This window comes from Amblyomma americanum, chromosome 5 (assembly GCF_052857255.1).
Source record: "Amblyomma americanum isolate KBUSLIRL-KWMA chromosome 5, ASM5285725v1, whole genome shotgun sequence".
NCBI lineage: Eukaryota > Metazoa > Arthropoda > Arachnida > Ixodida > Ixodidae > Amblyomma > Amblyomma americanum.
This window is the reverse complement of record NC_135501.1, coordinates 151,313,738-151,329,813: the sequence shown is the minus strand read 5'-3', so window position 1 is coordinate 151,329,813 and position 16,076 is coordinate 151,313,738. Positions and strand designations below refer to the sequence as shown.

The window sequence follows — 16,076 nt, the reverse complement described above, 5'->3', positions numbered from 1 at the left end:
TCAAAGTGAAAGAAAAGAACACCCTCCAGTCCTCGAGGGATGACGGGATCTCATTTGATCTGATATGTCCATGTGTGAATTTTTGCCATCGTGTTGAATAAATGACGCATCACTGCAGCCCGCCGTGTTTTGTGATATTTGCCACTATATGGCGTTACATCTAGCACTGAGCCTGCTGCGTGCCCCCGGCGCACCTCGAAACCGATTAGATGAGTATCTAATGAACATCCTCTCAGTGTTTCAGAAATGTCACGTGTGCTCATGATGTGGGTGTTATGTGGACACCCACTATGATCAAACTGAACATCATATGGACATCCAGAGGACATAAAAGTAACTAGAATTTAGGGAGGACTCATCGTGGGAACCAAACCAAAGAGGACGAATTCCTTCAGTTAATATGTGGGTGCACCTGCGACTTGCGACAAATATGTTCCGATATTATTTGCAAGAAAAGCAACTAGGACGCCGCTGCGGCAGTTCCAGGAAGAGACGAGGGAAATAGCTGGGTGTTACAGCAGGAATATGTTACAACAGGATGGTGTTGCATTATTGGGAAAAAAAAATACACCCTTTTTTCTTCTCTCCTTCCGGACGAAGGTGGATCCGCGGCAGCTTGTGGTGGCATATCTGCATGCAGCTGTAGGTTTCTAGTTTTCCACCTGTGCCGTCAGTGAGGCTGACATGCTCATGGTGTGTACTCTTTCTGCCTCCTTTCATTTGCTTCCAAACAGAGCGGATGTGACCACACGAGTGGACTCAAATGGGCAAGCGTCCTATCGTGTACCCCATTGCTAGAAGAGCTTCACTCAGCAAGCACATCTCACCTGCCATCAGCTGGTCCACTCGGGGCAGAGGTCGTACGAATGCCCCGATTGCGGACAGCGCTTCAGACTAGCCCATCACCCGACGCTTTGCAGCAGGGTGCAACACTGGACGGTGGGGCCGCACCCCACCTGTGTGCCCTCTGTTGAAAGGGGTTCATGCAGAGGGGAGATCTCAACAGGCACCTAGTGATGCACACGGGGGAGAGGCCCCACGCCTGCTCACAGTGCTGCAAGAGGTTCACGCAACAAGGTGACGACGTGAGACATGAGGGGGCAGTGCACCGCCGCCAGTACCAGCTGCACTGCCCACACTGTGAGAGAGGGTGCTTGGACATGGCATATCTGAGACGGCACGTGCGCGCATGCCACAGCTCTGCTGGGGATAACGTGAAAGAAGTGTAAAACATACAAGGAAAGGGAAGCCAAGGCAGTCATCCTTGCAGTCACAGCTTAGAAGCAAACCCCTTGCAATGTATAAAAGTACAAGGGCTGTACAATGTTATCACTGTTGTGCTAAGCACCTCGTAACACTTGCAAGTTTAAATGAGTTACTTGCTCTTACTAAAGAAGACAGGGAATATTGTCATGTGTGAATGCGGGAGACCACTGATCACAAGAGACTGGAGGTGCTTGCAGGTTGCGTTGAGTTCCAAATGCTTGTGCTTGAGCGACGTCCCATGTGAAAGGCGTCTGTCCTCGTCAAACGCGTCAGGGGCTCAGCGATTGGAGCGAAATCTTTCACAATGCGACGGTAGTAGGCACATAATCCTAGAAAGCGGCGGACTACCTTTTGGTCCTGCAGTGGAGGAAAATTGGCAATAGCTCTGGTTTTGTCTGGGCCCAGCCGAAATCCCTCGTAACTGACGACGTGACCCAAGAACTTTAGCTCAGTGTAAGCAAAGTGGCATTTCTGATTTTTTAACGTTAGCCCAGAAGAGTTTGTGGCTTGCAGCACAACTTCGAGGCACCGAAGGTCCTCCTCGAACGTTGGTGCGAACACGTCATCAACGTAGACGAGGCATGTCTGCCACTTCAGGTCTGCCAGAAGTGTGCCCATCAGCCACTGGAATGGTGCGGGTGCAGGGCACAAACCAAATGGCATTGCCTTAAACTCATAGGGCCCGTCCGGAGTAATAAATGCGTTTTTTTTTCTCGGTCCCGTTCAACTACCTCGATTTGCCAATATCCTGATTTGAGGCCCATAAATGAAAAATATTTTGCATAGCAGAGGCGATCGAGAGCATCGTCGATTCGAGGAAGGGGATAAACATCTTTTTTAGTTACCTTGTTTAGGCGACAGTAGTCAACATGAAACCGTAGTGTACAATCTTTTTTTTTGACGAGGATGACAGGTGCTGCCAAGGCACTACGGAAGGCTGAATGACGTCGTCTCGAAGCATCTCCTTAGTTTGACGGCTGATTGCGGCACGTTCAGTGGAAATCACACGGTAAGATGACTGTCAAAGAGGGCGCACGGCGTGATCTGTAATTATCCGATGCTTGGCCAAGTGTGTTCTTCCGATGCGGGAGGAAGTCGAGAAGGTATCGCCGTAGCGCTGGAGATTTTCTACTTCGCCTCGCAGCTGCGAAAAAGGCGTGGGTTTAATGTCGTACTGGAAGTCGGGAACAGCGGTGAGAACTTTTGCTGACGACACCATGGCAAGGCTGGGCGCTCGTTGATTGTCGGCGATACCATGAATGTGGGCCACAGTGGTCCCAAGGCTGAGATGTTGGTGCTCACCTCCAAAATTCGTAAGCAGTACTTCAGTTTCTCCGTTTTCGAGGCAAACGACCCCTCTGGTGACAGCAATACAGCGGCCGAAAAACACATAATTTGTTTCCTTTCAATGACATCTTCAAACTTCCGCAGCGTCTTCGCGCCGACAGATACCACAACACTTGAATGGGGTGGAATGGTGACGTCACCCAAGGATGTAAAGAGCCACGGGACGTTCGGAAGAACTGTGGACTGCGTTCTCGGTGGAGAACATCACTGAATTTGATTTAAGGTCAATGACCACGCCATTTTGTCAAAATATCCATTCCGAGGATTACGTCCCGGGAACACTGGTCGAGTACTACGAAGGCGGCTAGGTACGTGTCCTCTTTGATGGTCACTCGTGACGTGAACTTGCCAGCTGCCGTGATCAAATGGCCCTCGGCAGTACGAAGCTGTGGGCCCGTCCAAAGTGTGGTCACCTTTTTCAGAGTCGCGGCAAAAGGTCAACTGATTACCCAGTAATCGGAGCCGGTGCCCACAATGCGGTGGCGTCGGTACCGTCGACTGAAATGTTCAGATCAGCAGCTGTAGCCGTAGGTGTACGGGAACGTCGCGGAGTCCGCTCACGGCTGCGGTGTGGCGGCGTCACGTGGTTTCGCTGCGGCGGAGATGATGCAGCGAAGTGTGTTATCGGGCTGGTGATCGTCGGTACGTCGTAGAAGCGGCACGTCATGTCTGCAGTGGTGGAGGATCTTGGACGTGTTGCCGGTGAGCAACCTTCCCCCCAAAGGTTGCGGCTTCTAGTTTTCCTGACAGGGAATAGGAGACCTTATTTCTCGAGGCCATTCACCACGCTGCGGTCGGGGCGCATCGGCACTATATCCCTGCCGACCCATACATCGGTAACGACAGTTGCGGTAGACGTGACCGGGTGCGCCGCAGTGATAGCACAGAGGGCGCTGATCGGCAGTACGCGAGACGTCGCTCTTCTGAGGGGGGACCTGAGAAGGGTGAGAAAGGAGTGGTTGGCGGCGAATGTGGACAGGTGTATCGGGGCGACTTGGAGGCAGCGGTGGACGGTGAATGGCTGCGGCGTATGTCGTCATCTGGGGTGTGTTGTGTTCAGTTGAAGAGGGTCTGGCGGCGTGAGCGCCTGTTGGACCTCTTCATGAATAGTGTCCGAAATGGAAGAAACCTGAGGCGACTGCTGGATTGGAAAGAGCTTTTGAAGCTCTTCACGTACGACATTCCGGATGGTCTCCCAAAGGACGTCGTGGCTAGAAGCATCGACACCACTGGTAGCCATCAACGACGGCGGACGCTCGTACTGTCTGGATCGTAAGTTGAGCATGTTCTCCATCATAGTGGCTTCGCAAACAAATTCGGCGACTGTTCTGGGCAGGCTTCGAACTAATCCAGCGAAGATCTACTCGTTGATGCCCCTCATAAGAAAGCACAGCTTCTTCTCTTCGGACACGTTGGGATCAGCCCGGCAGAAGAGCTTCGCCATGTCCTCTGGGTAAACGAGGGCGCTCTCATTTGGTATTTGGAAACGTGTCTGGAGGAGCAGCTTGGAACGTTCTTTCCGGAGGACGATGGTAAAAGCCTGCAAAAACTGAGTCGAAGGAACCCCACGTTGTTATTGCGGCCTCTGTTCTCAAACTAAGAACAAGCTGCACCCTCCAGCGAAAAAACACGTATTGCAGCTTCGTCTTCAGCCCACCTGTTGTATTGGGCTATGCGCTCGAACTTCTGGAGCCAGTCCTCCGGGTCTTCACCTGGAAAACCTTAAAAGGTGGGTGGCTCACGTGGCTGTTGCAACCCGACGGACGGCAAAGGGATGGCATCCGGCATGCTAACAGGGGATTGTGTGGACACTGATGGTCGCGCTGAATCGGAGGTAAGTTTTCTCACTGTCGGACGAGACTGCAGAGGCCCAAACTCTGGTTGCAGTCCTTGCAGCCGCCGGCTACCTTGGTGGGTGGGCGTAACTTCGGCTTTCAAGGATTCAGGCGGGCTGGAGTCCCGGTTTCTTGGAGGGGTCCTGGGCATGGGGTGTGCTACCGAGCACCTCCACCAAGATGTCACGCGTGAATGCGGGAGATCACTGATCACAAGAGACAGCGGTGGGCTTCGACGAAGGTCTTGACCACCGCTCCAGATCGCTTCTTCTTCTTTTAAAGCAGAGCGTGCTAGCGGAATGCACCGTGTCAATATATTGTTAATGCTCATCGCTTGAAGACATCGTGTGACATAAGACAATGAAAAGCAAAAATGAGCAAAAGTTAAGCAGGGTAACGAATTTACAAAATGGAGTTTTTTGTGTTAGAAGTTCCCGAGAAAGAAAAGTGCCACATCCCGATTAATGCTCGTGGTAAACCTGTGAAGATAAAGTGTATTCAGAGGCACTATATCTGCATTGAGCAATAGACAATCTGCGCCATTGAAGGCAATATAAGGAAAACTCCTCAGCACCAATCAGTTCGTAATTTAGGCCATATAGAAAGTGCCAACGATTATCCCTACGATTGAGGCATCTCGGCACAACCGTAAGTTGCCTACTATAAGTCTACCTTTTTTTTTTAAAAAAAATTACCCTCTGAAGTTTGGGGGTCGACTCATATTCGGAGTCGACCTATATGCGGAGTCGTAATTTCGTTGTATATGTGGGGTCAAAAGTAGAGTTTTGGGCGCTTTGCTACTGATCCAGGGTATCAGGGTTCGAACCCCACAGCGGCGGCCACATTTAAATGGAGGCAAAACGCTAAAAGCGCCCGTGTGCTATGCGATGTGAGTGCATGTTAAGGATCCCCAGGTGATCGAAAGTATTCCGGAGCTCTCCACAATGGCACCTTTCTTCCTTCCTTCTCTCACTCCCTCCTTCATCCCTTCCTTATTGGCATGCTTCCAGTGTCCACGGAGATATGAGAGACTACTATGTCATTCCCTTTCATAAAAAATCAATTTTCAATTTTTTTTTCAAGTGGCAGGTAATATCATGGGCATTCAAGCACAATTCCGTAATAGCTGTCGGACATGATACGAAAGCAGGCTGCTTAAAAAACAGGAATTTATCTTAAGATGTGCCCCAAATTTGCCCCAATATACCCTATACGGGCCACAATCGAAGTTCCCTTCCTCAAGACGAACACCTTCACCCAGACCGTTCCAATGCTAACACACTGACAGTAGTAAGTTTGGGACAAGATTTCTGTCGAGTCATTATGATACAATCATGCTCTTTTTCAAGCCCCATAGACAGCGAGCTTCCTCCAAGCAACCCTATACAAGCCACAATCGGTGTTCCCCTGCCTCAAAGCGCACACTTCTGCCCAGACCGGTGTAATGCTGTCGCATTCATAGCAGTGAGTTTGCGGACGAGATTTTTGTGGATTCATTCTGACACACACGCTACTTTTCAGGCCCCCATAGAGAGCGAAGTTTCTCCATGCAACCCTATACTTGCCACAATCGGTGTTCCCCTTCCTCAAGGCAGGCACCTCCACCCAGACCCTTCCTTCTAACGCTAACGCATTGATAGTAGTAAGTTTGGGGACGAGATTTCTGTTGGGTCATTCTGGTGCACTCATGCTTTTTCAAACCCCCCTTAAAAGAGAGCTTCCTCCGCGCAACTCTATACGGACCACAATCAGTGTTCCCCTTCCTCAAGGTGCGCACCTCCGCCCAGAACTTCCTAATGCTAATGTATTTATAGTAGCGAAATTAGGGACAAGATTTCTGTCGTCAGTCATTCTGACACATGCATGCTCTTCTTCCGGCCCCCGTAGAGAGCGAGCTCCCTCCACACAACCCTACATGGGCCACAATTGGCGTTACCCTTAAGGCACGCATCTCCACCCAGACAGTTCTAATGCTAACACATTCACAGTAGTAAGTTTGGGGACAACGAGATTTCTGCACACAAATGCACACCACAAAGCTGCAACACGTGGCTCCCATAGGGGCGGACGCGGAAGCATCCACCTCTTCTGGCCTGAAGGGCCCCCCTGAGAAGCCACCAAAGCCACAGTGATAAAAAAAAAAGAGCGCCTCTCTCGGACAAGCCCCCGAATGTAATTCAGCAGTGCAGCGCTAATAACAGTCACAATTTGAATTAGGAGGACGCAGGGACGGCGGTCCGTGATCCAACCACGCCAAGAGGCTGACGGACCGCTGCCCGCACCCCCTCGACACGGGAGCCTGTCCACAATGCCACACGTAAGCTCATAGAACCCCCGTTCCCACAAGGACACTCGGCTGACGGCGCCAGCCCAAACCTCTGCATGTAAGCACCCATGGCCTGTTAGGAGCTTAACGAGCGAGCGCGGCAGTGCAAAGGTGTTGGGTATGAAAGACCACCCAGAACCAGGAATACATTTCGGTGCCCGCATTGTTGTCGCGCCACCAGATTGCCCACCTGGTGCAAACCACCTCGTGGAAGGTGGTTCAGACCATGGCCCTCAAGCCCACCGCAGTCCTGACTCGCAGCGAATGGCTAGCTCGGGATGCCACCACGTCGACAAGCTTATTTCTGAGAACCCCCGGCATGGCCTGGCATGTGGAAAAGGTGCAAAGGAAACATAAAGACGCATGAAAACCAGAAAGTATAGAAAGGAAAAAACAATAGAAAGAAAGGAGGCTTGAAAAAGTGAATGAAAACAAGCAATATGTTGGTGCACCAATAGGCAAAGTGCATCGGCAAAATTATTTTAAGAAATGGAACCAACAGCGGCTGGGCGACAAACCAAAACAAGTAATGCCGTGGTGCAAAAGAGAGGCGCGCAGAAACCGCCAAGGCGAATGGGCGGGGAAACCACGCTTTAAAAATATGGGGAAAAGCGACAGCAAAAACAAAAAGAAAAAAACAAGCAAAAAATTAAAGACGAAGATAAAAAACGAGTGCTCTGAAGGCCAGCATCGCGAGAGGCGAAAATGGAATATAAATAACAAGCGAAAAAACTCACGCAGGAAAGAAGTAGGAGCCCTTTGAAGCAAAGGCGTCGTCGCGATGCCAGCCATGGTGCGAAACGAAAGAAGAGCAGTTCCCTGTCTGCCCCGCAGCAAAGGTCGTGGTTCAAGGTGTGCCACAGAAGACGTGCACCTCTTTGTGCTAATAATCCCAGGTGAAAAAAATCCCAACTGCTTCTAGCTGGTTTCAACTGGAATCAGCTGGTTCCAGTCAGAACCAGCTGGTAGCCAGCTGGTCCTAACAGGAACCAGTCCAGTCTGGAAAGGGAGCCAGCTGGTTTATAAACAAAACCAGCTGGCCTGAACCAGCTGATTGGAATCCTTGTAGTCTGGAAATGGAACAAGACTGTGAAGCAGAGGAGACTGGGACTCGAGCGTGGGATTTATGTGTGGTTCAGATGAGTTGATACCCATATGAGGTGCTGGCACTTCATAGAAATGAGCTCTGTCCAGGTAGTTTCCAACTGAGTGTGCAGGCCTGTAGATCATACAAATTGATGCTTATTGTGAAGGCCCTAGAGAGCTTTGGCAGAAAAAAGTAAAGGCTCGCAGTGATAGCTCACATTTCTTTCCCCAAAAGTCTGTATGGTTAACAATTGTAATCGGTCTGGTTACTTACTTCAGCTCTGCTATCAGACAAAGGCTGAACTGCATGCTTTGACACCTGTACAGCGGGCCAAACCTTTAGTTAGCGTGTGCGACGGTCACTTTTTCAGCACGCCTGCACTTTACGACTAAGAAAACTTGCTGAACGCTCAATATTGAGCGTGGGCTTAGTGAGCCTGTGCTTAGATTTGATATTTTCACAAGTTTGCTCCATCATAAGCTGCAGGAACACGCAAAACCTGGCCGTCGTACAGGCCAGCTAAAGATCTGGCCAGCTCTACAACTGACACATTCACAATGTGCTTGTGAAAAGATTTGACTTATGAACTCGAACTGTCCTATGTCTTCAGTACTAGTTTCAACACAGATCCATACATTTTTGCTGATTGCGCAGTGTGGAAAAATAAAGTGATTAACATTACATATGTAAAAAGATGCAGAACAGCCCTGGAATGAATATTCTTTTTTCATGGAGGAAATTAACTATGTGAAATTATAAAACCAGTAATATTCAATTTATTTCAAGGTAAAGAATGGAGATGAAATACTGACATGAAAACATTTTTTTAAATGAATGCACATGAATCACATGTAACCATAAACGAGCACTGGTTAGAGGCACTGAAAACAACTTCATCAAATTTTTGTTTTTGAAGAGATCAATTCTACAGTTACTTGTATCGCTGAGAAAATTTTAAAAATTTTCCTGCCACATCTATCAAAATCATGATGTGAAAGCTGAAAAAGGCTTCATGATTGCTTGGAAGTGGATTGACCTGAACTCTAGCCTATAGGATTTACAGCCTGAAAACTGTTTTGGCGCATCACACTTTGCCTGCGAATAACCCAGTGATTGAGAGACGAGTATTTCAATTGTTTACCCTTTTTATTCTTAAGAAAGCTTTGTTTTCACTGAAAACAGCGCCTTTGTCACTGGAATGCACTAATCGATAAAGGCTGGCTTGAATATGTTCCTCCAAAGAGATATGTGTGTGGATACCACCCAAAAAACCTCACTGAGATCAATGAGCAATCACTGCAACTATTGATATGTGTAAGGAGCACTGTGTTCTAAGGAAGTTTGCAAACTAACCCATTTGTCTGAAAAAAAAATAAGCATTTCAAATCCTGAAGCTACACAGAGCAGCCAATGGGAGAAACAACAGATGGCTTCAGATGAATTTAAATGTAAAGGGTTGTGCAACTTGTGTGTGCACCAGAAAGCATGCAAAGCTCCCACAAATACTAGAAAGCATGAGTTCAGTAGAAATTAACTTCAGACACTCTGTCAGTTGCTGTATGGTGGTACAACAAAAGTGAATTTCTTGTGCACTTGCATATTATTGTAGTCAATACTACTTTACAGCACTGTACATCACCAATCACTGGCTTATACAGTGCTTTAAATTTAAGTGGTATAAAAAAACATGATGCACTTCCTTCTATGAAAACACATGGTATGACACCAGACTTTACCTCTGCAATGTGTTCACGTTACGCCAGTTCAGCAGTGAGTATATGCATAGTCCTGTAGGCTGCAGTGGTAAAGACCTTGCGTGCTATCACAAATGTTCTGTAATCTCCAGCCACATCACTGAACACAGTTGTATGCATGACTTTGATACTGGCTCCCAATTCCAGCATTGCAGCAGTGGAGTCAGTCATGTACGGTCTTTTGCACTGCTCATTGTGGAACACATACTGAGGTACTGCAACCTGGTCATGTTCCACAGCAGGACCGGATATAATATGACCAATCTGGACTTCAACCCACCTCAAAACTTCTTGAGAAACCTGTGACCTAGCATGAGTAGTGCTGGTGGCTGCCTGAACACAGTGGAAAACATAATTGGCCAAGTGTACAAGGGCTATGAACCTGTTGGGAGGATAGGCATGTATTATTGTGATACACCTCAGACCATTTATAACGTAACCGCTTATAATGCAAGACCGCATTCTATGCGAATTTTTGTGACAACCACATTGCTTCCCACTGAGTTCAATGTATTGGCTTACTGTTTAATACGCGGAAGTGCACAACCGAAGACAGCATTTAGTGAGGTTTCTGGAAAGCCTGTGGGCCGCATACCGGTGCAGGCCCGTTAGTACCAGCAGACGCAAGGAGCATGCTTCCCAGATTGCACAAGAAGGGGGCACCAGGCAGGGCGGGAGAGCGCTGTCAATGTGGTTCAAGGCAAGGCTGAAGGCAGGAGAGGATAGAAAAAAAATTTAAGTCACAAAGCAGGCCTTTTTCCTCCGATGCTCCTCCGTTAGGCACCCTGATTGGACAAAGCTTGAAAGCATGTGATGGCACGGCCAGACGAGCATGCTGGAGCTGCAGCCGCGGCGGCGAGCGCATGGCACGCATAGCACGACGCGCTGCTTGTACCAAGTGCACGTGCGGCAGCGTCTTGTCATGCCTGAGCCCATGAGCGAGATGTGCCATCGGGAGTAGTGGTAAGTTTATAACGTGAGCAAGTCTACCAGCCCAGGTTGTCTTCAGTGCCGACGGTGTCTGCTCGTCCGAAAGCCAGGAAACAGCAAGCTCTTGAAACCAAGCAGAGCACTGCAAGGGGCATCGAAGGCGGTTTGGAAAAGGCTACGGTGGCAAAAAAGTAGGCTGTCACTGACACTACTGTGTTCGTCATTTGGAAGAACAGAGGCAATCTGCAACAACAGCTGCAGGAAGACTCCGCGTCGCTTGCAAGGAAGCGGATTCGTGCGTCAAAGTACGAATATGTCACCACTTTGAACAGTTTCCCGAGATGCGAGCCAAGAGCGTTCCTGTGAGTGGCTCGATATTGCAAGCCAAGGCCAGGTGCCTTGTAACCATTTTGGGGCATGATGGTTTTAGCCCACTGAGCGTTTGTGCTCAGCGTTTCAGAGACCAGCACAAGATAAGCTCTTCGTCGTTGCCGACTCCAACGGAGTTGTGTGTGAAGTGCCTGCCACAAATGGAGACATCGTGGCAGCGGTGTGTGCTCACAATGAGTTTCTATCTCAGGATGAGCCTGATGAAATGAGCGAAAGTGGAGAAGTTTCCTGCAAAGATACGCTCGACTGTTGCAACAAACTGCGCCTCTCCTGCACTCAGAGAAACCTCAGCAAGCAAGTGCTTCACTGTTTTTGAAGATGAAGCCACTAGCAATGCAGTTCAGTCACAGAGCCAGACTAAAATAACATTCTTTCATTCATTATGACGCTTCGACAAAAAGATCAAATAAACACCTTTGTTGCCTGTGATTGCAGTGCTGTGAGTCTGATGCATTGTCAGGTGAATTCGAAAGGTAGGCTGGCCATTATGAAAATGCGAATGCACGGAAAAACTGTTTTGGTTACAGTGCAGTACCGCTTATAATGCGATTTTCCCAACTCCCACGGTATGCGTTATAAGTAGGGGTGTGCGAATATTCGAATACGAATCAAATATGTTTCATATTCAGTTCATATTCGTATTCAAGAAATGGTATTCGTGAATTTCCGAATATTCGAAAAATCACGAATACTCGGCAGCGATCGTATACCACGCCGACTTTCGTAAATTTGGTAGTGGCAAAAGCTCAATATCTGGGCGGATTATCTGAATATAGAGTTTGACGTTTCAGAAAAACAATATAAAGGCCCTGTTCTCTTTCTTCTCCATCGTTTATCGTGTGGACGAATCGCATTCCGATGCCGCTAGGCTTCACCTTGTGCGAAATTCTGCAAGTGGGCTTTCCCACATACCACACATGCTGCGAGCAAGATTGGGGACGACCCGCTTCTAACAATTGCAGCACGAAAGCGCGTTTAATTTTTTTATGCCTCCGTAACATGTTATATAATTAATGCCCACACCCATGGCATTTGTTCTGTCACCTTAACTAGGGTCGCTATAAATTCTTGCTAGTCTGCCGTTTGTGCGGAGCCCCCTACGGAACTGGTTGGCTTCGCCTCGGATGAATGTGCAGGGGGCGCTGCACACATTCGGAACGTCGTGCCGTGCCTGCCGTGGCTGCGGAAGTGTTGCGCGCTGCTATTTGGTCGCAAGCCCAGAATACTGCTGTTTTTTTCCAAATAGGTGAATGCTAACCTGCGTGTGTGTTGGTGTGCGTGTGCTCATGGGTGTGTGATTGCGTGAAGTCTAGACAATGTGACAAGCGCGACAGCACGTGTTTCGTGCCGGGATGCAAGAGGGGCTACCGTTCCTGCAAGGTTAAATGCTCTCTCTTCAGGACACCAAAGGATGCAGAGAAGAGGTGACAGTGGGAGCGCAACATCAAGCGTGGCGACAGAGTGCTCGACGAAGCTAGTGCCGTTTGCGAGCGTCGTTTCGAACCGTGCTTTATTGAGCGAAGATTTAAGACTGTGATTCAGGGCAAGGTAGTGGAAATTCCCCAGGATGTGCCGCAACTTGTGAAGTATGCTGTTCCTACGCTGTTTCCTGATGCCCAAAAGTATATCTCAAAACCACTGCCTCGGAAGAGGAAGGATAGAAACTTGTGCGAGCAGAAGCAATCGCCGGGACTCAGAGCACCTCCAGAGAAAAAAAAAAGCACATTGATCTTGAAGCACCAGTGGAGGTGATTGAAGAATCTAGCGGCGGTGGATCATGTGACGCGATTCTGCTCAGGGAATGCAGAGAGCTGCAGCCACTGCCACCTTGGACAAATGTCGATCTTTTGGATGCTCAGCAAGTAACATTTGCTCAGTGCCACACAAGTGAGGACGGCTCTCCGGACGCCTTATACGTAAGTCGACGAGTTCTGCTCCGTCGCAGTGATTCGGATGACGCTGCCATGAAGGCTACTGTGTACATTCGAGGAAAAAAAGTGAAGGAGTTGGACGTCAAATCCACAGAAGAGACAATAAATCTTCTTCAGGACATTGCAAAACTCAATTTGTGCCCTGGCTTCGGATTGAAGCCTATCAGCAAATCCTTTACGGCTTCAAATGGGCGTTACTTTGCTCTAAACTGTTCCATTCTTTCGGATACAGCATGCATAGCTTGCAAATACTTACAAAAGCTAACTTAAAACACCCTGTCAAGGAGGAAGAAATCAAGAGTGCCGTGCCTAAAGAAGACGCCGACTTCAAAATCGCGGGCAGTGCGACATATGAAAGACAAGATGGCAAAGCTGCAAAAGGCTCTAGATGAAATGAAAAATGAAAATGAACAGCTTTCAGCAACAGTTTGAAAGAAGGGTTAGTGGCCTTCCTCCTAAGCAGCAGCTTGCTATCAGAACTTGTTCTGAGGCTGCCAAACAAAAGTCAACGAAAGGGATGGCATATTCCAATGAGTGGCTACTTGAATGCATTCTGATGCGAATGAAAAGCCCTAAGTTGTATGAACATATACGAAGATACAACATCCTGGCTCTTCCAGGTAGAACATGCTTACAAAAGCGCATCCACAGCTTCAAGACTGAATTTGATTTTAACCCAAATATATTTAATGCTTTATCCGAGAATTCGCAACATATGGATGAGTTCTCACGCACAGGAGGTATCGTCTTTGATGAAATAAAAATCTCCGAGCACCTTGATGTGAAATCAACTAGTGAGTGGTTTTTAAACCTTACTTACACCCGTAAGTAAGCTTTAAATGAAACATGTGGCAACTGAGATTCTGTGTACACTACTTGTATTTTTTCAGGTGAGCTGGAAGGATTCGTCGATATTGCTCAGTTCATGCCCGATTCCCAAAAAGGCCAACTCTCTGACCATGGCATGGTAGTTCTGTTCCAGCCTTTCCAGGGTAATTTATTTTTCTAACATATATGTCAGATTTGTCACGTTACTCTTAAAACACTGTGTTTGTGGGAAAAATAAATTTGCTGTTATATCTTTCCAGGCAAGTGGACACAAGCCCTTGGGATTTTCGCATCACGTGGCGATGTCAAGGCAGACATCTTAGCCAAGATCATCATTGCGGCGACAATTCTCTGTGCGAGGACTGGATTCTTCGTTGACTATGTCACGTGCGAAGGAGCAAGCTGGAATAGATCAATGTGGAAGCGTATTGGCATTCGAGGTAACTGCTGAACTGGATTCAATTGCAAAGTGTTGTTGTCTTAAGATCATTTGGGTGGTTACGGCGTTACGGTTGTTCAAAGTATTTGCTTACAGCGTCGCCTCATATCTTTGCAGGTGCGAGCACAGGCACACGGTGCAAGGCGCCACATCCTGTCAGCTCAACGCGCCATCTGCAGTTTATCTCGGACTTCCCCCTTCTAATTAAAAATGTGCGAAATGCATTTGTAGGAAAAGGGTTTAACACACCTGAGTGTCGGGTGCACGTTCAACCAATCCGAGACGCTTGGAAAATGGACAGCCAGAGTGTTTCCTTAAAGCCATGCCAAAGATCATCAGCATACACCTGAATCCCAATTCTTTCAAGAAAATGACGGTTGCTCCAGCATTCCAACTAATTAGAGGTACTTTTATTTATTGCACCCAGTTAAGACGCTATTATGACTTTGTGGAAGCAACAGAATCTTTCGTAAAAAGGATGAATAAGCTCATAAGGATAATGACTGCGCGTGTGCCAAAAGCAGCATTATACCCGCAGTCACCAAACTTTGAATTTTTAAAGGAGTTCCTTGCCTTGAACACCTCACAGAGTGAGAAAACCATGCAAAGGCCACAATAGGCGGTTTTCTGAGCAACAGCACAGCAGAGGGACTCCGTGTTTCAATTCAGAGCACACTCAGTTTAGTGGCTCATCTAGGCACCCTTGGCTTTAAGTATATGATGACTGCAAACTTGAGCCAAGACAGGCTTGAAAGCGTATTCAGCATCGTTCGGCAATCATCAGGAACTAATGACCATCCGAATGCCGCTCAGTTTTTGGTTAGTGTTAATGCACTCACATTTTACAATCTTGTGCAACGACCACCATCGGGAAACTGTGCACCAGAAGTTGTCACTTCCTTAGTTTCGGTACCTCAGAAACAGCTATTCTTGACAGCCTTATTGATAAAGGGGAGCTAAATGATGCAGAAACTGCATTGGTCTCTTGTTCTCCACGTACAAGTACCACGTCTGACTATAGTGCCTGTGTGATAGGGGAATGACACGAGATGTTAATTTATTATATCTCTGGCTACATAGCTCGAAAAGCACTGAAAAAAAACCAGTGCACAGACTGTGCGTACGCATTGACGAGTGAAAAAGCAGTGGCTACAGAAAATGATCGGGCTGCAGCTTTCACTGCAAACTTTGATAATGGTGGGTTACTCTATCCGTCTGGCCCCTTGAAGAAAATTATCACCGTCCTTGAAGACAGCTTCACCACTTATTTTAGTCTGAATAAGTTGCACGAGAAAAGCATTGCTGACTTTGCTGATTTCTCAAAACATGTAAATTTTTCGTCTCTGGCCTGTGTGAAACATGGACATGAAATTGTTAATGGCATAATCAAATTCTATATTCTCCTTCGCCTGCGCTTCTACACGAAGTCTATCAATGTTGAGAGGGCAGCCAAGAAAGAGCAGCTGAAGCTGTTAATGATGACAAGATGCCAGTAGGTGGTGCAAACGAAAGTGTGGGCAGCTTGAGTGCAAACTGACGAAAATTAATGTGTCCAACAACGATTTTTATTTTGTGCTATAAATTAGTGATCCTTGGGTGCCTTTTGCCTGACATTACGTGTGACCTACATTGCATGGGCTAATAATGCAATTTTACCAAGCATGGGATTCGAAGGAACTGCTTAGAATGCATGCTTATGTTCATTACTTCTGTAACTCGGTTGCCTAGGCACTAAGGAATGCGTTCCTGCAGTTTGCCTAAAGCACGTGATTTGCAGGGCTCAGATGTTTTAATTGTGCATGCATGTAGAAGTTTCCAGTATTCAGTCTGCCTTCTAACTTCATTTATTTAGAGTCCATAGAAGTTCAGATCGAATCGATAGCATGAATTAAAACGCCGCTGTCAATAGCGCTCTGTTGCGTGCACACACGGCCGTGGGGTTT

At 47.6% G+C, this 16,076-nt stretch overlaps 1 pseudogene; it reads left to right on the top strand.

The window, feature by feature from the left end:
* Positions 1–983: 983 nt before the first annotated feature.
* LOC144134267 (uncharacterized) lies at positions 984–15,629 on the top strand (annotated as a pseudogene).
* Positions 15,630–16,076: the final 447 nt, after the last annotated feature.